Genomic DNA, 22449 nt, shown 5'->3' on the forward strand with positions numbered 1-22449 from the left:
ATGCTGAAAATTCTTACCATGAATGAGTGTCAGGTTTTCAGTTGATATGTTCATGTTATTTAAAATAAATTTCCAATTTGGAAGTCTCCAGTGTTATTTAAATTAATTTTCCAGTTTGGAAGTCTCCAGTGAAATCTTGGCCTAGAAGTTTCTTTTTGGGGAATTTTACAATTTAAATGCAATGCCCTTAAAAGCTGTTGGGCTATTTAAAATTAATTTCATATTGAATGAGTTATGGTATGTTGGTTTTTCAAGATATTGGACTTATTTCATCAAATTGTTAAAGTTAGTTTTGTAAAGTTCTTCATCAGTTCAGTTCAGTCATTCAGTCGTGTTTGACTCTTTGTGACCCCATGAACTGCAGCACTCCAGGCCTCCCTGTCTGTCACCAACTCCCGGAGTCCACCCAAAGCCATGTCCATTGAGTCGGTGATGCCATCCAGCCATCTCATCCTCTGTCGTCCCCTTCTCCTCCTGCCCCCAATCCCTCCCAGCATCAGAGTCTTTTCCAGTGAGTCAGCTCTTCGCATGAGGTGGCCAAAGCACTGGAGTTTCAGCTTCAACATCAGTCCTTTCAACGAACACCCAGGACTGATCTCCTTTCGGATGGACTGGATGGATCTCCTTGCAGTCCAAGGGACTCTCAAGAGTCTTCTCCATCACCACAGTTCAAAAGCACCAATTCTTCTGCGCTCAGACCTCTTTATAGTCCAATTCTCACATCCATACATGACCACAGGAAAAACCATAGCCTTGACTAGAAGGACCTTTGTTGACAAAGTAATGTCTCTGCTTTTTAATATGCTGGTACGCCCTTATTAATTGTTATAGTGTCTGTAGGGTATATGGTATTATCTCCTGTTTCATTATTAAATTGATCATTTTTGTCTTTTAAAAATCTTTATCATTCTTGCTGGAAATTTGTTAATTTTATTGATTTTTTTCGTATAACTAGCTTTTTGTTTCAGTGATTTTTCCATTTTCAGTTTCATTTATTTCTGCTGTTATATTTATTATTTTCTTCTTTTTGCTTGCTTTGGATTTATATTTCTGTCCTTTTTCTTTTAAAATTTAGCAGTTCATGGTATAAATTTAAATATCTCTGTCAGCAGTGCTTTAGCTGCATCTCATATTTTGGCAAGTTCTATTTTCATTAAGTTCTCTTTTTAAGTTTTTTTTGATAATTTTTGAGCCATGGATTATTTAGAAGTATTTTGTTTAGTTTTCAGTTATTCGGGATTTTCCTTTTATTTTTCTGGAACTAGTTTCTAGTTTGATTACCAGTCTTTTAAATTTGTTCAGGTTTATTTTATTGCTGAAGATATTGTCTATTTTCATAAATGTTTCATAGCCACTTGGATAAAATATGTATTTCTCTGTTGTTTGGTAGTGTTTTAAGTGTGTCAGTTAGATCCTACTGGTTGATTGTGTTCAGAGTGTTTTTATTCTTGCTGATTTTCTTTTTAGTGGTTGTATCAGTTGTGGGCGAAGAGTGTTAAAGTCTCTACAACCATTATGGATTGTCTCTTTCCTGTCTGTCAGTTTTTGTTTAGTGTATTTCAAGGTTCTGTTGTTTGGTATATACACATTTAGGATCATTGTCTTCCTGGTGGGTTGATCATTTTATTATTATTTAGTGTTTTCTTGATCACTGGTAATTTTCTTTGTTCTGATAATATTTTACCAGCTATTAATGTTTGCATGGCATATCTTTTTCCATTCTTTTATTTTCAGCCTACTTATGTCATTGAATTTGAAATGAGTTTCTTGTAAGCTGCATATAGTAGGGTTGTGGTTCTTTTAATCTGTCATTTTCTTTCTTTTAACTGATATATTTAGATTATTTACATGTGAAGTAATTTTTGATATGTTTTCTCAGGTTGTTCTTTCTTTTCTTGCCTTATGGTTTACATAAGTACAGTTTTTTAGGGATTCCTTTTTGTTTTCCTGTGGGCAGTACATTTTTGATGTCTCTCTGTGCGTCCTAATCTTTCTTCATAAAGACACCACCATATTAAATTAGGAGTCATCCTTGATACCTCTTTTAAACTTACTTACCTCTTTAAAGGTCTTGTCTCCAAATATGGCTAAATTCTGAGATATTAGGGCTTAAGGCTTCAGTATATGATGGAGGAAGGTGGGGTAGAGACATAATTTAGTCTGTAACAGTAAGTTCCAAATGTTCTGTTTTATAACTGAATTAAAGAGCTAAGTGAAATTACTTGGATTTTTTAAACGAATTTTTAACCATTCTCCTAGAGTGTAATAACAAGATATAAGGCATCAAGTCAGATATGTACCTTGCAGTTATCTCTGGTAGATAGGTATGCATCTGTGTCATCTGAGAGGTATATTAAAGGACTTAGAACAAAGTACTTTAATCTGCGAGAGAGTTGTAGTCTTTTATATCATTTATGATATAAATTTGTTTTAAAAATGCATTTTGACCTATTACCATTTATTATATTGTCATAAGGAAACAGTAAATGTTTGTACCATATGCCAGATTTATACAATTCAATCCAGAGATAGTTACTATTTAGGCATTACTTTGCCGACTAAGGTCCGTCTAGTCAAGGCTATGGTTTTTCCTGTGGTCATGTATGGATGTGAGAGTTGGACTGTGAAGAAGTCTGAGCGCCGAAGAATTGATGCTTTTGAACTGTGGTGTTGGAGAAGACTCTTGAGAGTCCCTTGGACTGCAAGGAGATCCAGCCAGTCCATTCTGAAGATCAGCCCTGGGATTTCTTTGGAAGGAATGATGCTAAAGCTGAAACTCCAGTACTTTGGCCACCTCGTGCGAAGAGTTGACTCATTGGCAAAGACTGTGATGCTGGGAGGGATTGGGGGCAGGAGGAGAAGGGGACGACAGAGGATGAGATGGCTGGATGGCATCACTGACTCGATGGACACGAGTCTGGGTGAACTCCGGGAGTTGGTGATGGACAGGGAGGCCTGGCGTGCTGCGATTCATGGGGTTACAAAGAGTCCGACACGACTGAGCAACTGAACTGAACTGAGGCACCTGAAAGCTAATGATAGGGCAGTATATGTTGTGGAGATTTATATTATTCATGTTTAGTTGAAACGGTAGAATTGTTAGTAGAAATATTCAGTAAGGGTTTTATCTTTTGTGTACACAATGATGGCCAGGGAGAGTCTACCTAGAAACATGCAATATGACTAGAGAAGAGAATTGAAGTTAATAAAAAGAAAATTTGCTTTAATTTCCGAAATTGATTGCTGAAACTTTATTGTTCACTTATAGTTAGCTTGCTTTGTCTGTATCTCTTTAACAGTATTCCTGCACCTTCTCGTTTAAAAACACAGCATATATAACAGGAGACGTGATGCACATTCTCTTGCCTCAGTTCAGTGGGGGCTATACCATAATCAGTAGAATATTTGAAAGACATTAGTGCTCTGAAAGGATCAGTTCTTCAAAAGCATATGATAAAGGAACTTGACATAGAGTGTTTGAGGAAAACTTCCTAGAGTAAGTGATATTTAGAGCTTTGATCTGAAAGAAGATTATGAGCTAAGGTTAATTAAATTTATGTGCTTGGTGGGGGAGAGCAGAGAATTCAAGACCAAAGAAACTGCATCTGCAGAGGTCCTGTGATGAGATGGAAGATATTGGGAAATTTGAGAGGGCCAGTGTGGTTGAATCCCAAAGAACTGTTAGGAGGAGAGTGTGTGACAGAACTGGAAACAGGCAGGACCCAGTGTAGCCATTTTAGCTGATTTGGGACTATGTCCTGGTAGAGGGGAAAATGTCATGTTCCACAGAAGAGTAATAAACTTGAAAAGATCATTTTGCCTATATGTGTGAAGAATTCGTTAGAAATGAACCAACAAGTCCAATTAGAAGGCACAGACCCATTAACATTGTAAAATTCTGCTTATGGTAGACCACAAAGTAGTCACTTCAAGGACTGTTTTAGATGCCAGGGAACATTAGCCTCTACCCTCAGTGGGGAAGAGGAAACAGATAGTCAAATAACTGTATAATTTTTCAGGTATTTGTAAGTATGGTGATGTACGTATGAAGAAGTATAAAGTGAAAGTCGCTCAGTCATGGCCTACTGTGTGACCCCATGGACAATACCTGGAATTCTCCAGGCCAGAATACTAGAGTGGGTAGCCTTTCCCTTCTCCAGGGGATCTTTCCAACCCAGGGATCAAACCCAGGTCTCCCACATTGCAGCTGGATTCTTTACGAGCCACAAGGGAAGCCCAAGAATACTGGAACAGGTAGCCCAGGAATCAAACCAGGGTCTCCTGCACTTCAGGCAGATTCTTTACCAACTGATCTATCAGGAAAGCCCTAAGTATTGTGAAGAAAAGTAAAATTAGATAAGGGGATAAAGAGTGACTAAGAGTGCTGTATTATTAAGGATGATCTAAGAAGAACTGAGAAGGAGATGACTGGAACTGAAGAAATGGATTTACACATATATTTGGAGGAAGAACTTCAGGCAGAGAACATTAAGTGCTAAGTGCAAAGTATGTTGGGCCTGGTCAGGGAATAATAAGAAGGCCAGTGTAGGTGAGGTACAGTGAGAAAATGGAGAGTGTTGGGGAGATGTGGTCTAGGACTAAGTGCATTATTATTGGGTTGGACAAGAACTTATCACTTTGATATTTAAACATTAACTTTATACTAAAATTTAATTATTTCTTTTGCTAGTAATAGTTCATGAAATTAAAATAGTATTATTAAAATTCTGGACTTAATTCCAGTGTGTGGGGAGGGGGTTTCCCCATACCACCGAGCATTTCTCCAGACACCAGTTATTGTTCTACAATTCAATTCAGTCCTGACGCTATCTACCCAGAGATAGCATCAGATTCTACAGTAAGAGTTTAGTCCTACAGGACTACTCTCCCTCTGCCCAGCACACACACACACACTTCAGAGGCCAGTTGCAAGCCCAGGTTGTCATCTCTGCTGCGGACTGTTTGATTACAGATTGGAGGTTATCCCGATTCTGTCCTTGGACTTCAGATGCTAGTTGCAAGTCCAGGTTTTTACCTGTTCTTCTGGCCAACTGGCTCTAAATCAGAGCTTCTCAGGACCCCCTCCTTCGGTTTCAGTTAATTTGTTAGAGTGGCTCACAGAATTTAGGAAGTCTATTTACTCTCTAGATTACTAGATTATTATAAAAGAATACAACTCAGAAACAACCAGATGGAAAAGATGCATAGAGTAAGGTATGTGGGAAAGGGGCACAGAGCTTCCATGCTTTAGCTGCTCCGCTCTCAGCACCTCCATGTGTTCAACAGCCTGGAAGCTCTCTACCTCATCCTTGTGTGTATTTCCGGAATCTGCATCACATAGGCATGATTGATTAAATCAGTCACCGTTACTTTGGATCCATCTTTCAGCCCCAACTCCCTTACCTGGAGGGGAGGGAGTTTGTACTGAAAGTCCAGAATCACAGGGTAGCAGATTATGAAACCTTCAGGTCTTTTAAGACTTCCCTGGTGGCTCAGACGGTAAAGCGTCTGCCTACAATGCGGGAGACCTGGGTTCGATCCCTGGGTTGGGAAGATCTCCTGGAGAAGGAAATGGCAACCCACTCCAGTACTCTTGTCTGGAAAATCCCATGGACAGAGGAGCCTGGTAGGCTACAGCCCATGGGGTCGCCAAGAGTCGGACACGACTGAGCAACTTCAATGTCAATGTCAGGTCTTTTACTGGTTGTGTTTTTGTTAGTTTCTAGAGCAATGTAAGTCTCTTAAGAAAATATGGAATTAAAAAACAAGCAACATACACTTGAAACTAACACAACATTGTAAATCAACTCTACTCCAATAAAAATTTTTAAGAAGCAACAGCAAGGGAAGTCTGCAGCCCTATATTCACAGTTCCTTACTTTCTGTGAAAAATACAACTTTGAAAGTGTAAGACCATTGCAGTAATACATACAACTTTTTTCTTGAAAGATTGATCTGTTTTGTTTTTAAACTTTTATACTAAGGTATTTCACGGTCTTATTTACTTTATTAAGATTGATTTTTCCATACCAGTATTATATTCCAGTATAACATTTTCTATTGCTTCAGAGTGGCGTTTTGAAAAAAGAATTTGCTACCACTTGGTGGCACTACTTGGCTTAAAATTGATCAGATTGTGTGCTGTGTGCAGTTTCATTTAAATGATTAAATTCAGAGGGGCTCTGTTTGATACTAAGCAACTTAATATTATAAATGTTTAATTCTTATTTTGTAAATAAAATAATAATTGGTGTTGTAAAACTACATTTTATTAAAATGTTGTATGGAATATAAAAACAACCCAAGTCTTAGTTTGATGGTGAGGGAAGCATGCAAATTTTTGATAGAAGTCTCCTTTAGCTCAGGCATTATTTATATTCTGCCTTAAACCTCTATGTATTTAAATGTTATAAAAATATATTTTTAATATTAAAAAGCAAACATCTTCAACTTTCCTTTAATATTAATATTTTCAAGACACGTATTTTATTTTGTCATATGTAAAACTAAGAAATTAGATTTTTTTAGGTGATCAAAATAAATGACATAGGAAAACAAATATATTTTGTCTCCCTTCAACATACTAAAAACTCATGCAGTCCTTTTTAATATGTTTTATTTGTTTTATTTAATTAGGCAAAGGATCTTGACGTGTAAGATATGGAAGGTTATGATGTCTCCAGACATGATTTTTACTCTTAAATAATTGATATGTAATACTGTAATAGCTAAAATATTTGTGTAATTATTGTTTTGTGGGTTGCATGTACAGCATATAAAAGATAAAGCCCCACGTCTTTTATATTTTGGCCACATGTGCAGCTTGCTAGATCTTAGTTCCCTGACTAGGGATCAAACCCTTGCTCCTCTCAGTGAAAGTGGCAGGTCTTAACCACTGACCACCAGGGAATTCCTCCCCACCCTCCATGTGTTTTTAAAAATTGAAATGTAATACATAAAGGAAACTGTACAAAGTTTACAGCTGATTAAATCATCACAGAGTAAACACTATGACCACTATAGATTCAAGAAATTGAATACTGCCTGCAGCCTCCTATGCTTCCTTTCCCAAGCACTCTCCCTTTCCTATTTCTTGGAGTAACCACTACCTGGCTTCAAAAAATATAACTTTTTAAAAACCTGTTTTTGGAGTTTTATAAAAATAGAATTATATAGTATTATGTTGTTTCTGTTATGTTTAGGAGATTCATGTATGTTATCAGATATATATGGCTGTAGCTCCCTCATACTGTCCAATCACCATCTTTTTTACTGTTGGACATTTGGATTAGATAATGCTGTCATGAACATTCTTACAAATGTTTCTTGGGGTACATGTGCAACATTTATGTGGGGTATGTACCAGTAGTATATACCAGTAGAAGAGCTGGGTCATTTGTGTGTATATGTTCAAATTTAGAAGATAATATAAGGATTGTTTTCAGAGTCATTGTTCCTACCTATCCCAGCAACAGAATATGAACGTTCCTATTTCTCTGTAGTCTCACCAACACTTAGCATTAATAGCCTCTTTAATTTTAGTTCTTTTGTAGGATACATTTCTGTGATTCTAAATGAGATTGAGTACTTTTTCTTAAATTTATTGGCTGCTTGGACAGCTTCCTTTTTATTATTGTTACTATTGAGTTCTCTATATTACTGATTTATACGAGTTACATATTCTATGAATATGAATGCCTCTTTTTCCTGTTGGAGTTTCTGTTCTTTTCCTTCTGTTTTTAGGAGGTTTTCTTTTTATATATGCTAGATAGATACAAATCCTTTGTTAGAAAGATATATCCATTTTCCTGATTTTCACCCTCTTAATGTTACCTTTTAATGAAAAGTGAAAGTGAAGTCACTCAGTCGTGTCCGACTCTTTGTGACCCCGTGGACTGTAGCCTGCCAGGCTCTTCCCTCCATGGGATTCTCCAGTTAAGAGTATTGGAGTGGGTTGCCATTTCCTTCTCCAGGAGATCTTCCCGACCCAGGGATCGAACCTGGGTCTCCCGCATTCCAGGCAGATGCTTTAACCTCTGAGCCACCAGGGAAGCCCTTTCCTTTAATGAAAGGAAGGTCTTAATTTTAATATAGTCCACTTTATCATTGTCTTCATGTATAGTCACTGTTCCTTGTGTCTAATTAAGATGACTTTCTGTGCTCCAAGAATATGAAGATATTATCTTATGTTATCTTCTAGAACTGGTTCTCAATAGAGACAATTCCCCCCACCCTCATCCCACACCTTTCATGCCCTGGGTAGGATATTTGGCTGTGTTCAGAGACTTTAGTTTTCACAGCTGAGTGGGTGGAGTACTCCAGGCATCTAGTGGGCTGGCTACTAAACATTCTGCAATCCACAGAATGCTATATATTCTACACAGTGTCAGTAGTCCCGAGGTTGAGGGACATTGTCCTAGAGGCTCTACTATTTTGGTTTCTACTTTCTACCTAGAATTGATTATTGTATATTATTTTGTATATTGTTTATGATGCACTTAGATTTATCTGATACCTGGAATTCATTTTGAGTATTATATGAGGTATAGAGGTCACCTTTTCTCTTTTTCTTATGGATATATATTTTATGCAGCACCATTTGTTGAAAAGACTGTTTCCCAGCTGCTCTGCAATACTACCTTTCTCGTGGATCAAATGCCCATATATGTATGAGTCTGTTTCTGGGCTCTTTTTTCATTTTCCATTGGTCTACTTTATCTACCCTTGCACCAAAACTATGCTGTTTTAATTTACATAGCATTATAACAAGTCTTTATGTTCTGTAAGACAAGTTTTCCTACCTTGTTCTTCTTGGCTCTTTGGAGTTCCATATACATTTTTGCTGTCAGTTTTACAGAAATAATAATAATCAGTTTTACAGAAATTGAATTGAGAAAGAGTTGGCATCTTTATGTTACTAAATCTTCCAATCCATGAATGTCATATTATTCTTTAATTTATTAGGTCATTGAGTTTCAAACCCTGTGTTCTTAAGATCCGTTTAAACTCTAAAAAATTTTTCTAATGTGATTGTATCAGTGTTTCTCAACTTTGGCACAGTTAACATTTAGGGCCAGGTAATGGTTCGTTTTGGAGAGCAAGAATGTCCCTTTAAATGCTAACATAAATAATACAATTTTGTGAAAAATACACATTCTAAAATAAAATTTAGTGAGAAAGGTACATTTTTTTTATTTCAAATTGCTTTCTTGTCTAGCTTAATGAAAGAAAGTGGATTTTCATACCTGCTTCTGCTTTATCTGTTGGGTTATCAGAAGTCTATCATATATAGACTCTGGAAAACTGTTGTACACCCGTGAGAGAATGAGAATGAAAAAGTAAAATATTTGATGGTCATTTCTTTCTCTGATTGTCCAGAAGGTCTAGCAGTTTCAAAAAAAAAAAAGAAAAAGAAAAAGTAAAATAACATCTTTAGTATTATGAAAATAGTTATGATTTTGAGAATCTCCTGATAGAAATACTCAGGGGTCCACAGAGCATGCCTTTGGGAGCTGCTGCCCTAGAGATTGCAACATGTATCCTTGACCTAAGAGTCTAATTAAATTACCTTATATCTTTTCAGATAATGTGAGGAATTCCATTACTCACCTTGTCACCTCTTGCTCTTATTTGCTATGATATTCCTCTGTGTTCAACTGCATATATATTTTAAGCACATGAGACTGTATCATTTTAGATTTTAGCTTTTAAATCTAGTTTAGATTTATCTGTCTGCAGTCATTTCCCTTTTTTGAACACTCCCTTTAGTATATACTTTGATATAGATTTGTGCTAGGAAATTCTCATTTTTGTTTTCTGGTCATGTTTTGTATTTCACTTTCACTTTTGAATGATAATTTTTTTTTTTTTTTTACTGGTTAGAATGCTAGGTTCAGAGAAGGCAGTGGCACCCCACTCCAGTACTCTTGCCTGGAAAATCCCATGGACGGAGGAGCCTGGTGGGCTGCAGTCCATGGGGTGGTGAAGAGTCGGATGAGACTGAGCAACTTCACTTTGACTTTTCACTTTCACGCATTGGAGAAGGAAATGGCAGCCCACTCCAGTGTTCTTGCCTGGAGAATCCCAGGGACAGGGGAGCCCGGTGGGCTGCCGTCTATGGGGTCGCACAGAGTTGGACACGACTGCACACGACTGCAGCAACTGAACAGCAGCAGCAGCAGCAGCAGACTGCTAGGTTGGTAATTATTTTCTTTTAACTAGGCTGTCATCCCTTGTGCTATGGCTTCCGTTATTTCTGTTGAGAAATTAGTTGCTAGTCTCATCAAGACCTTCCAACCAAAAGGACCAGCAAAGAAAACCTGTAGTTGAACATGGTTTTTGTTTGTTGAAATGAGAGATTCCTCATACTAAAGGGAATTTGGGGCTGTCTTTTTAAGAGGGTATAAGAAACTATTATAGGATTGGACTTTGGTTGGGTAATTATAGAGAAGATCTAAGGAAATAGAAGTCTGCTCTAAATTAGATCTTTTCAGAACATGGGCACATGTTATGACTGCTGCTGCTGCTAAGTTGCTTCAGTCGTGTTCAACTCTTTGCGACCCCACGGACTGCAGCCTACCAGGCTCCTCCATCCATGAGATTTCCCAGGCAAGAGTACTGGAGTGGGTTGCCATTGCCTTCTCCGATTATGACTGCTCTCTGTTTTTAAATTCAGGTGAAATTTACATAACATACGATTAATCATTTTAAGTGCACAATTCAGTGGTATTTAGTATATTCACAGTGTTATGCAATCACCAGCTCTGTCATTTTAAAGGTGTTTCAACACCCTGTACTCGTTAAGTAATCATTTCCAATTCCCTCCTTCCAGTATCACTACATACTTTTTACTTTCTGTCTCTATGGATTTGCCTATTCTCACTATTTCAAATGAAAGGAATCGTAGAATGATTCTTGATGTCTGGCTTATTTCACTTAGCATATTTTCAGGGTTCATCCAAGTTGTAGTATGCACTGTTTGTTTTTTTGACTGTTATGAATAGTGATGCTATAAACGTGCATGTACAGTTTTCTGTGTGTATGTAAATTTCACTTCTCCTGGATATCTATCTTGGAGTTGAATAGCTGGGTTATGTGGTGACTCTGTGTTAACCTTTTTTTAAGAACCCAGATGGTTTTCCACAACAGGTGCACTGTGTCATTTCTCACCAGCAGTGTATAAGGTCTCTGTTTCTCCACAGTCACATCAACACTTGTTGTTTTCTAGTTTTTTTTTTAATTAAGCTGTCTATTCTACTATGTGTTTCTCTCAGTCATGTCCAACTCTTTGCAACCCCATGGTCTGTCCAGGGGATTCTCCAGGCAAGAATACTGGTGTGAGTTGCCATTTCCTTTTCCAGGGGATCTTCCTGACCCAGTGATTGGACCCAGGTCTCCTGCATTGCAGGCAGATTCTTTACCATCTGAGCTACAAGGAAAGCCCTATGGGTGTAAAGTAGTATCTTACTGTGGTTTTCATTTTTGTTTTCTTCATGACCAAGATGGTGAACATCTTAGTCTTGTTAGCCATTTGTTTGTCTTCATTTGAGGAATGTCTGTATAAAGTCCTGTGCCCATTAAAAAAAATTTTTTTTTTCTTTTTGTTGTTGAGCTGTTTGTATACTCTGGACATTAAACCCTTATCAAATATATCTTGATAATATCCATTGCACAAAAAGTTTTGGTGAAGTCCAAATTACCTATTGTTTTTTCCATGTGTTCATTGTGCTTTTGGTGTCACATCTAAGAATTCATTGCCAAATACAACATCATAAAGATCCATACCTTATGCCTTATTCTAAGAACATAATAGTTTTAGTTCTTATGTTTATATAGTTGTTCTGTTTTGATTTAGTTTTTGTTCACAAAATGAGGCAGTGGTTCAGCTTCTTTTTTTTGATGAAAACTGATCATCCAGTTTTCCCAGGACCAAATGTTGAAAGACTATTCTTTCTCCCTGAATGATCTTTCCACCTTTGTTAAGAATCAATTGGCCACAGATGTTTGGGCTTATTTCTGGATTCTCAAATGTATTCCATTGGTCTGTTATGTTTACCCTTATTCCGGTACCATGCTGATTACTTTAGCTCTGTTAATAAATTTTAAAATTATTGTCAGTCCTCCTACTTTATTTCTTTTTCAACATTGTTTTTGCTCTTTAGGGCCCTTCACAGTTTAATATGAATTTTAAGATCAGCTTATCTATTTCTATTTTGAAAAACCATTAGAATTTTTATAGAGATTGCATTAAGTGTATAGATCACTTTGGAAAGTATTGCCATATTAACAATGTTTTGTTTCCTAATCCATGAACATAGGATGGCTTTCCATTTATTTAGGCCTTCTTTAATTTCTTTCAGCAATACTTTGTAATTTTTCAATGTATTAAAACTTTCACCTTCTTGGTTACATTTATTCCTAGATATTTTACTTTGAATGCTTTTGTAAATAGTATTGTTTTCTTAATTTCCTTTTTAGATCATACATTGCTGGCATAGGGAAACACAACTGATTTATATTTGTTTATCTTATACCTACAAGTTGGCTGAATTTCTGTAATATGTTAACTCTAGTAAGTTTGTGTTTGTGCATGTGTAATCTGGACTGTCTATACAGGCATAACTTGTTTTATTACATTTTGCTTTATGTTTACAGATACTGTGTTTTTTTTACGAATTGAAGGTTTGTGGCAACCTTGTGTTGAGCAAGTCTGTTGCTACCAGTTTACCAAAAGCATTTGCTCATTTCATGTTTCTGTTACATTTTGGTAATTTTTGGAATATTTCTAACTATCCAACAGTATTGCATGCTACAGAGAAATTGTTCATGAAAGGAAGAAATGGTTCATGAAAGGCTGAAGCTACCTTAGCCTTTAGCAGCCACCTCTCTGATCAGTCAGCCCCAGTCAATACTGAGATAAGACCGTCTACCAGGAAAAAGGTTACAGGTTGCTAAAGGCTGAGATGATGGTTACCTTTTTTTTTTTTTAGCAATAATGTTTTTTAATTAAGGTATATTTCATTGCTTTCTTTGATACATAATGCTGTGTTACATTTAATCGACTGTAATTGACTCTTGAAAAGCCAGGGGATTGGTGTGCTGATCATCTGCACAGTTGAAAATCCAAGTTTAACTTTAGTTGGACCTCCATAGCCAAGGTTCCTTTTCTACAGATTCAACCAACCTTGAATTATGTAGTATTGTGGTATTTACTAGTAAATAGTAGTATTAACTATTGAAAAAAATTTGCATGCAGGTGAAATCTGTGCAGTTCAAACCCATGTTGTTCAAGGGTCAGCTATATAGTGTAATGATAACTTTTATATTTACTGGGAAACCAAAAATTTGTCTCTCTCTGTTACAATATTCCCTTTTAAGCAGTGGTCTGGAACTGAACACTGAACATCTCCAGGGCATTCCTGTGTGTAGAATCATGTCATCTGTAGATAGGTAGTTTTACTTCTTTCCAATTAGGATGCCTTTTACTTGTTTTACTTGCATAATTGCTATGCCTAGAACTTCTAGTACAATGTTGAATAGCTAAGGTAAAAGCAGGCAGCCTTGTCTCAGGAGGAAAACTTTGTCTTTCACCATTGATGAGTAGGTTAGCTGTGAGTTTTTCATGGATACCTTTTACCATTTTAAGGAAATTCACTTCTAGTCTAGTTTGCTGAGTGTGAAACAGTGAAACAGTGTTGGATTTTGTCAAGTGATCTTTTGCATCTGTTGAGCTGATTGTTTAGTTTTATTCCTTTCTTCTGTTAATATATAACATTGATCACTTATATTGAACCACCTTTGCATTCGTGGAGTAATTCCACTCAATTATGATATACAATCATCTTCGTGGTTTTTCTGGGATTTTGTCTTCTTCCTTCAGAGATATAATCCTCTGCCTTTGCATTCTGATTAATTTTCTATGATTGTGGTATTTGTTCTGGAGACTGCAGGATTGTAATTCTTGTTCCTTCTGTCTGCACTCTGGTGGATAAGGCTTGTGCAAGCTTCCTGATGGGAGGGACTAGCATGGGAAAAACTAGGTCTTGCTCTGGTGGGTAGGGCCATGCTTAGTAAGACTTTAATCCAGTTGTCTGCTGAGGAGAGGGACTGCAGTTCAGTTCAGTCTCTCAGTCATGTCCAACTCTTTGAGACCCCATGGACTGCAGCATGCCAGGCTTCCTTGTCCATCACCAGTTCCTGGAGCCTACACAAACTCCTTCCTGTCCATCGTGTTGGTGATGCCATCCAACCATCTCATCCTCTGTTGTCCCCTTCTCCTCCTGCCTTCAATCTTTGCCAGCATCAGAGTTTTTTTCCAGTGAGTTGGTTCTTCGTATCAGGTGGCCAAAATGCTGGAGTTTCAGCTTCAGCATCAGTCCTCCCGGTGAATATTCAGGACTGATTTCCTTTGGGGTGGACTGGTTTGATCTCCTTGCTGTCCAAGGGACTCTCAAGAGTCTTCTCCAACACCACAGTTCCAAAGCATCAATTCTTTGGCATTCAGCTTTCTTTATAGTCCAGCTCTCACATCCATACATGAATAGTGGAAAAATTAGACTGCACCACCTCCTTATTAATTGTTTGGCCTGATGTGACCCAGCCCTGGAGTCTACAGGATCCATGGTAGGGCTAATGGTGACTTCCAGGTGGGCTCACGCCAAGGGGCATCTCCCAGGACTGTTACTGTCAGTGCTCCCATCCCCATGGCAAACCATTGCCAATTCATGCCTCTGCATTAGATCCTGCAACACTAGCAGGTAGATCTGGTTCAGTCTTCTGTGGAGACACTGCTCTTTAACCTTGGATCCTGGTGCACAGAAGATTTTTTTTGTGCCCTCCTAGAATGAAGTGTCTGTTTCCCCCTGTTCTGTGTAAGTCCTGCAGTCAAATCTCGATGCTCGTCAAAGTCAGATTCCCTGGGGATGCCTAGTCACTTTGCTGGATCCCCAGACAGGGAAGCCTGACGTGGGCTCAGAACCTTCACAACAGTGGGAGAACTTCTTTGGTACTGTTGTTCTCCAGTTTGTGGGTCTCCCACCCAGCAGGTATAGATTTCATTTTATCATGATTGTGCCCCTTCTACCAATTCGTTGCAGCTTCTCCTTGTCTTTGGATGTAGGGTGTCTTTTTGGTGGATTTCCATCATCCTCCTTTTGATAATTGTTCAACAGCTAGTTGCTATTTTGTACTCTTGCAGAGGAAATGAGCAAATGTCTTTTATAATCCTTTTAATGTGCTGTTGGATTCAGCTTGGTAGTATTTTGTTGTGGATTTCTTGCATCTGTCTTCATAAGGGTCTGTCATTTTCGCTTGATATTTTTGTCTGGTTTTGGTTTTTGGATAAAGCCAGCCTCATAGAATGTGTTAGTAGGTAGAGGTATTCTCTCTTCTATTTTTATAAAAGTTTGTGAAATATTGATGTTAATTCTCTAAATGATAGAAGTTACCAGTGAAAGCATTTAATCTTCGACTTTTTCTTTTGGGGAAGTTGATTACTGATTAAATCTCATTAGTTCAGTTCAGTTGAGTTGCTCAGTCGTGTCTGACTCTTTGCGAACCCATGAATCGCAGCACGCCAGGCCTCGCTGTCCATCACCAACTCCTGGAGTCTACTCAGACTCATGTCCATTGAGTCGGTGATACCATCCAGCCATCTCATCCTCTGTCGTCCCGTTCTCATCCTGCCCCCAATCCCTCCCAGCATCAGGGTCTTTTCCAGTGAGTCAACTGTTCGCATGAGGTGGCCAAAGTATTGGAGTTTCAGCTTCAGCATCAGTCCTTCCAATGAACACCCAGGACTGATCTCCTTTAGGATGGACTGGTTGGACCTCCTTGCAGTCCAAGGGACTCTTAAGAGTGTTCTCCAACACCACAGTTCAAAAGCATCAATTTTTCGGCGCTCAGCTTTCTTCACAGTCCAACTCTCATATCCATACATGACCACTGGAAAAACCATAGCCTTGACTAGACGGACCTTTGTTGGCAAAGTAATGTCTCTGCTTTTTAATATGCTGCCTGCTGCTGCTGCTAACTCGCTTCAGTCGTGTCTGACTCTGTGCGACCCCATAGACAGCAGCCCACCAGGCTCCCCCATCCCTGGGATTCTCAAGGAAAGAACACTGGAGTGGCTTGCCATTTCCTTCTCCAGTGCATGAAAGTGAAAAGTGAAAGTGAAGTCGCTCAGTCGTGTCCGACTCTTAGCAACCTCATGGACTGCAGCCCACCAGGTTCCTCCGTCCATGGGATTTTCCAGGCAAGAGTACTGGAGTGGGGTGCCATTGTCTTCTCTGAATATGCTGTCTAGGTTGGTCATAAGTTTCCTTCCAAGGAGTCAGCATCTTTTAATTTCATGGCTACAATCAACGTCTGCAGTGATTTTTGGAGCCCCCCAAAATAAAAGTCAGCCACTGTTTCCACTGTTTCCCCTCTGTTTGCCATAAAGTGACAGGACCCGATGCCATGATCTCAGTTTTCTGAATGTTGAGCTTTAAGCCAACTTTTTCACTCTCCTTTTTCACTTTCATCAAGAGGCTCTTTAGTTCTTCATTTTCTGCCATAATTTATGTACATGGTCTTACTTAATCCTCACAATCCTACAGAAGGTTTCACTCTTATTTTATTGATAAAGCAACATGAAGTTGAAGGAAAGTGGAATAATTTTGTCTGAAGGCTAAACACTGTGAAGCTGTTTTTCAAACTGAGGCAGATCTGCCTCAAAAAGAGTGATTGTCTCAGCACCACAGTATAAAATTTAGCTAAAACCCTCTCTTTTCTGTGAGACTTTTCTTAGCCATGCTATTTTATAGAACCTTCTACTTCCTTTGAACTGTAGACTGTATAATCAAATTATGCACTGGGGAAATAATGTATTGCTGTTTATTGATAGAAACAGTTTTTTATATGTATGTGTTCTGTATAATCTGCCTCAAATAACAGTGCAGTTAAAAAAAAACCAACTATCAGCAATACTGATAGTTTTGATTAGTTAGTGTAAGGAATAATTAGAATTTTCCCTGAAATACCTGAAAATCTGTTTCAGTCACCTTTCATAAAACAGTAGTGTACTATTGATAACATTTTGGTTTAATGGTTTGGATAAATTGGAAATTATGCATTCTGTCTCTGATGGTTCAAAATTACTACCCTGACCATGACTTAAGTCTTTTTCCATATGAATAAACCTGATTCAATCTTCACCAGGAACTGAATCTGGCCACGGCAGTGAAGGTGCCAAATCCTAACCACTAGACCACCAGGAAATTCCCAGGAATTTCTTTTAAATCATAATTGTTTGAAAATATTTCTATGTTTGATCATTAATAAGCCTTACATTTTCTAAATATAATGTAGTGTTTTCTGTAACATTTTGGTGAAATTCTATAGTTACTTAAATTCACAGTAAATAAATGCTTCTGGTTTTATAATGAAAACTCCAGAATTGAATATATAATAAGCAAGAACTTGTTAGCAACTCAGATACAGAATCAGTAAAAAAAATACTCTGGCTGGTTTGTGTATATTTGCCTTCACAAAATGGCCCCCCACTCCAGTACTCTTGCCTGGAAAATCCCATGGATGGAGGAGCCTGGTAGGCTACAGTCCATGGGGTTGCTGAGTCGAACATGACTGAGTGACTTCACTTCCACTTTTCACTTTCATGCATTGGAGAAGGAAATGGCAATCCACTCCAGTGTTCTTGCCTGGAGAATCCAGGGACGGGGGATCCTGGTGGGCTGCCCTCTATGGGGTCGCACAGAGTTGGACACGACTGCAGCGACTTAGCAGCAGCAGCAGCAGCCTTCACAAAAATACATTCTTTTCTTTTCTTTTTTAAAGATAGTGATATAAGAGAGACCAGGGCAAGTTTAAAGCATGAAGCTGGGCACTCAAAGCTAGTGCTTTGGGACAAGACAGCCCAGAGGGATAGGATGGGGGTGGGTGGGAGGGGGTTTAGGATGGGGGGGACACATGTATACCTGTAGCTGATTCCTGTTGATGTATGGCAAAAACCATCACAATATTGTGAAGTAATTATCCTCCAATTAAAATAATTTTTAAAATATTTGAAGAAAATAGAGGTGCATACCTTGTTTTAAGGAAAGCAAATTTCTTATATTTGGATTTTTTACCATCCTGAATGAAGATAATTATAGAGTAGTGGTTACCTTGGAATCTTTTTCTCAGAAGATAATTGGAATCTTGAAGGCTGATTTTATTTATTTGCCTTTGGCTGTACTGGGTCTTCATTGCTGTGTGTAGGCTTTCTGTAGTTGTGGTGAGGGAGGGCTACTCTCTAGATGCTTTGTATGAGCTTCTTATTGTGGTGGCTTCTCATGCTGCGGCAGGCTTCCCTGGTGGCTCAGATGGTAAAGCGTCTGCCTGCCATGCGGGAGACCCAGGTTCAATTCCTGGGTCGGGAAGATCCCCTGGAGAAGGAAATGGCAATCCACTCCAGCACTCTTGCCTGGAGAATCCCATGGACAGAGGAGCCTGATAAGCTACAGTCCATGGGGTCGCAAAGAGCTGGACACGACTGAGCCACTCCACTTCACTTCACTCCTCTTGCTGCGGAGCATAGGCTCTGGGGCGCGTGGGCTTCAGTAGTTGTGGCGCACTGACCTAGTTGCCCTGTGGCACGTGGAATCTTCCTGGATCAGGGATCAGACCTGTGGCCCCTGCATTGAAAGACACATTCTTAACTACTGGACCACCAGAGAAGTCCCTTGAGGCTGATTTCAGAGAAAAGAAAAACGATAAGTTGAGTAAATGGTAAATTCAGTAATTCATGTCTAATAAAAATATAATTTTACAGAAAATAAAACTTCTAGTTTTGTTTCATTTTTCTAGTTCTCAATGAAGGTGTGACACTTCCCCATCTAAATATATGTAAATTTGAATTTATTTAATAGAGTTTAAATGTATTATAGGTGAAAGGTTAAGTGCTTATTGCAGAATTATTGTATGATCTGAACTTCTCTTTCAATAAAATTAAATTGTAACTCAGGGAAATAATTTATTCTCCAGATGTGCAAATGTTCCTATTTACTTCCCATTAGACCTTAAATAATTTTGTGCTTCTTAAATATGATTAATTAATATATTATTGCCAAATGAATTAATGGAACTTTTATAATGAGAGTTTTACTTTAACCATTAAAATCTACAAATTTTTTTAATATACATACAGTTGAGAATGTGAAGCTTTGAATTTGAAAGAGTTATCAAAATTGTTTGAATATTACTAAGTTGCTTCAGTCATGTCCAGCTCTTTGCGATGCTATGGACTGTAGCCCACCAGGCTTCTCTGTCCAAAGGATTCTCCAGGCAGGAATACTGGAGTGGGTTGCCATGTCCTTCTCCAGTTTGAGCATTAGAAATAAACTAACATAACATTTCTTGTGTTCCAGGCAGTATATTAAGGTGCAGATTATTTCTTCAACTGTTGTAAGGAATTCTTTCAAAGCCACAGTTGTTTGCATTTGCAGTTATGTCACTAACTTTGTTGTGCTTACTTCAGTGGACATTAATCCTGTGGAATCGTATGTGGCTGGAGTTGAAGTTTCAACAGCAGCCCTTAGAACATTCTTTTTTATTTGTGTCTTTATTCTTATTTTTTTTGGTTGCACTGGGTCTTCGTTGCTGCATGCAGACTTTCCTCTAGCAGCAGTGAGTGGGGCTCCTCTTAGTTGCAGTGTGCAGGGTTCTCATTGCAGTGGCTTCTTGTTGCAGAGCACGGGCTCTAGGCTCAGGAGTTTAGTAGTTGCAGTATGCAGGCTCAGTAGTTCTGGAGCACCAGAGTGCACAGACTTCAGAGTTTTGGCATGCAGGCTCAGTAGGTTGTGGGTTTGGGGCTCTAGAGCACGGCCTAAGTAGTTGTGGCGCACGGGCCTACTTGTTCTGCGTCATGTGGATCTTCTTGGACCAGGGATTGAACCCATGTCCCCTGCACTAGTAGGTGGATTCCTATCCGTTGTATCACCACAGAAGTCCAGAATATTCTTAATTTTTGAGTTTTTGAACAAATTCCTAGCCGTTTCTAATAACCACTAAACAAAAAGACATCTGACATTGATTATGATTCTGTCCTCAAAATTTTCCATTCTCATATTCCTTGTCTCTTGCTGATTGTTGTCAAATGTGTAGGCACAGTAATTTTTTAATGGTAAATTTCTCTTTGCCCTTGAATTCTTTTCTGAAGCATTCCATATGCATCTATAATACTCATCTTACCACTTTGAGTATTTTTTTATTATCTATATTTTCACTTCTTATAATTGTATGTCTGTCTTCCTAGGATTTCTAACACTTGTACTTCTTTTGCACTTATTGGATATGGTGGGTTTATAAAATATCTCAAAATTAAGCAGAAATAGGAAGCTCATCATAGACTGAAGAATACTGAAGGACCCAAAGTAAAATGATTTATGGCAGTTTAACACTCATTTGGTGGAGGATAGAGTTGACACATTATCTGGTAGTGTGGCATTGATGCATTTTTGACTCCTGTTAACTATTAATATAAAACTGTGGTCAGAAGTTTGATTGGTTTGAAAGTCATATGAAGGAACTTACTCATTTTAATTTTTAAAAAGACATGACTTGTTCTTGTTGGAGCTATGTGAATATGTGTGTCCTTTACCCTGTCAAAACTTAGATGATCACTTACCTTGTTCTAACTATATCTGAAAGCCCAAACAACATGACAGTCAGTCATTTTGTGCTGAATATGACTTAATGCTCTCCTTTGGTTGTAGCTGCAGTTTATTACCTTGCCTCCTCTGGTTGGAGAATTCCTCATTACAGAATTAATCTTTTATTTGTGAATGTGCATTTTTTTCTACTACTGTTGCTTCTCATTATTATATGATTTTACCAGGTTGTTAAAGTTACACCTTTGTGGGCCCTCTTCTTTTATCCTCCTTGCATAAACCTGCTTCAGTTTGCCATATAGCAGCTTCTTGAGATGTGTCAAACTATGTGTAATATTTAGTGTACTTTGCTTTAAGAATTGTTTTGTATTATTAGGTGTTTATGGCTTAGTACCTTACTATTTGTAACATCTTCCTATTAAATAATGAGGATAATACATGGTATCAGGAACATAACTCTTCAACAAGTTCAGTGCAATTTTGTGTTAGCTGGTAGAATTAGATCATTAGTTTGTCATGGCAGTGCCACATGCTGTTGTCAAGAAAGCATTATGTATCCAGTGTTTTTATTTTTGGTGGGGTCAATAGAAAATACCTCTGTAAGTGGAGTTTTCATGATGCATATAGCTCTGTGACCTCAATGTGCTAGTCATTTAATGCCATAATTCATTGTTGAAGAATCAGCTTATCAACATATTGCAAGTTAACTTAAAGTTCAGTAGGAGAAGGCAATGGCACCCCACTCCAGTACTCTTGCCTGGAAAATCCCATGGATGGAGAGCCTGGTAGGCTGCAGTCCCTGGGGTCACGAAGAGTTGGACACAACTGAGCGACTTCACTTTCAGTTTTCACTTTCCTGCATTGGAGAAGGAGATGGCAACCCACTCCAGTGTTCTTGCCTGGAGAATCCCAGGGATAGGGGAGCCCGGTGGGCTGCTGTCTATGGGGTCACACAGAGTTGGACACAACTGAAGTGACTTAGCAGCAGTAGTATATATTTAACTTTTGTTTTTAGCTCATTATTCAAATAATGTAAAGTGTTAATAGTGTAATAACCAAACATTAAACATGCATAGTACATATAAGAAAGGACCTTAGGAAACATCTTGTCCAATCTCCAATGCCGTATTTCCTTCTACAGTGTTCTGACAAATAGTCCAGCCTGCTGAGTCATTCAATTCACTCTTTTTTATTTTTTATTTTTATTTTTTCCTTCGTCACTCCTTCTTTCAGAGCCGCACGGTGACACCATCAATTCACTCTTAACAGCCCTTCGAAATGCTGAATGGTTCCTGTTTCTACTTCTTAATCTTGAGATAAAACCACATCTTTATGATTCAAGCATATTGATTATATATTATTCCTTCTATATGCCAAACCTTAAAACATTTGAAGATTGTTAATTGTATTGGCAAATTGGTTAAACATACCAAGTTTTCTCTTCATTCATTATGTTATATGCTGGATACCCTTATTGTTCACTATTTTTTAAAGAGTTTCCTGTCAATGTGACATCCCGCTTAGGATACTACCTGGATGATATGGTTATATACAGCACACTGTCTTCACTTGGTTGTACACTAGGTGAGACAGGTATATATATATATATATTGTGTATAGTATATCTAGGCTTAAATACTGAAGTAATTTTAGGTCTAATGTTTCAGTTAACTGAGATTTGTTTTGCAGTTAGAATGACAGTTGACCCAACCTCATGTATGTCTAATTGAAGTTGTCATGTGTTCTCAAGGATAATTTCAGTGAACATGGGATTTGTAAAAATCTGACAGATCCTAACTGT

At 38.1% G+C, this 22449-nt stretch overlaps 1 protein-coding gene and 2 non-coding genes across 10 annotated transcripts in view; 2 read left to right on the plus strand and 1 right to left on the minus strand.

Moving 5' to 3' along the window:
• ZNF644 (zinc finger protein 644) overlaps nucleotides 1–22449 on the plus strand; it is a 98281-nt gene that overhangs the window by 46480 nt on the left and 29352 nt on the right. The gene's annotated exons all lie outside the window — the stretch shown is intronic.
• Nucleotides 7980–8051, minus strand: TRNAS-GGA. The gene has a single exon. It is a non-coding gene; the product is annotated as a tRNA-Ser (tRNA).
• On the plus strand, nucleotides 18348–18419 carry TRNAG-GCC. Its single transcript has one exon. It is a non-coding gene; the product is annotated as a tRNA-Gly (tRNA).

This window comes from Oryx dammah, unplaced genomic scaffold (genome assembly GCF_014754425.2).
Source record: "Oryx dammah isolate SB20612 unplaced genomic scaffold, SCBI_Odam_1.1 HiC_scaffold_28, whole genome shotgun sequence".
NCBI classification, from domain to species: Eukaryota; Metazoa; Chordata; class Mammalia; order Artiodactyla; family Bovidae; genus Oryx; species Oryx dammah.